General features: G+C 33.7%; 1 protein-coding gene across 8 annotated transcripts in view; it reads right to left on the reverse strand.

Moving 5' to 3' along the window:
• KLHL13 (kelch like family member 13) overlaps positions 1 to 1,512 on the reverse strand; it is a 196,721-nt gene that overhangs the window by 2,566 nt on the left and 192,643 nt on the right. The gene's annotated exons all lie outside the window — the stretch shown is intronic.

Raw genomic sequence — 1,512 nt, forward strand, 5'->3', positions numbered from 1 at the left:
AAAAAAAAAAAGAAAAGAATTAGAATGCTGAATATATGTAGAATTTTATACATGCAGCAATTTGTTGTTGGCCTAATTGAGTCTGTACCGTCTACAAAGTATACTCTTAGATCACATATAAATCAGTCTCTATGATGAAAGTATCAAACTATACCTTCTGTAGACAAGGGAGAGAAGTAAGCTGATCTTTAGTCAAATTATTCAAAGCTTTACTGTCAAGTGGCCAGATGGCAATCATTGTTTTCTTCTGCTTTTAAAAAATATTTTCTCTGGGCTTTATAGAATTCCCAGAAAGCAAAACAGCATTAATTGTTTTGAAAATCAGCTACAGTTTCTAACTACTCTTGATTGGGAAGGTCATTCCGCAATATATACCAGTTATGCCAAAGCACCACACAATTCAGGTGTCATTTTTCTTAGAGGAGTTGGAGCTCTCATTATAATGGTACAGTCAGCTGCCCACATAAAATAGATAAATGGTGAAAATCATTGATTAGTGGGAGCATATTTATTACCCGGATGGCTCTTCTAATATAAGACATCCTGTAGTTGCTCATGAATTTAACACCAGAAGCCTGTCAATCATATACTACAGGCCTTTCATTGATCCTTACTGATTACAGATTTCATAAGGCAGTGGTCCATCAGGCTACAAATATCGCCTTAATACCTTTGGTCTTTAATAATGTAACTGCTGGCCCGGCATTGGCGGGCATTCAAATAGGGAAGAATTGTCCCAGGTAGAGTGTGTCAGGACCAAATGATAATAACCTGACTAACAAAGTCAAATGTCAATACCAGAGGTGGTCATTACATTAAAGTGAGACTTCTCCCTAAATTCTACAGGAAAACAAAAGCAGAAAATGCATTAAATAAAAGAAAGAAATTCTACAGTAGGTTGATTTAAACTCCAATAATTTGAGAATGAAAGTTGCTACTTGGACACTGAATAAACTATAGGCATTTCAGGATTTTTTAACAGAAAAAAATATATCTGCATGTGCATTAAATACAGATAATCAGCATAGAAATATTTATGCAATGACACCATAGTATAATCCCCTTATAATGCTAAGGAAAAAGGAAACCCATATTATGGGCTATCCTGAAAGAGAGAATGAACATTATTCTGCACTATTATGCATATTGGAAGCATGTTTTATGCATAGGAGAGCTTATATGTTTTATAATGATATAGTCCCTCACACAGTTTAGCCAAACCTTAAATAAAATGAATTAATTGTTGCTACAGAGACTATGAACAGTGTTTATTTGAATACAGAGCATGGGGACTGAAAAGCAAAATTTGAAAACTTTCCAATTTCTTCTAAGTTATACCTTACAACAGGATTGGTTTACTACTATTCTTATAAATTTACAGAATGTCCAAGGCATTCATATGCAAATATACATACAAATACTTTCTAAAATCAACATAAATTATATTCTGGTTATCAATTTTTCTGGATTTTTTTTTTTTGGTCTGAGATGGAGTCTTGCTCTGTCACCCAG

This window comes from Cebus imitator, unplaced genomic scaffold (assembly GCF_001604975.1).
Source record: "Cebus imitator isolate Cc_AM_T3 unplaced genomic scaffold, Cebus_imitator-1.0 Scaffold585, whole genome shotgun sequence".
NCBI classification, from domain to species: Eukaryota; Metazoa; Chordata; class Mammalia; order Primates; family Cebidae; genus Cebus; species Cebus imitator.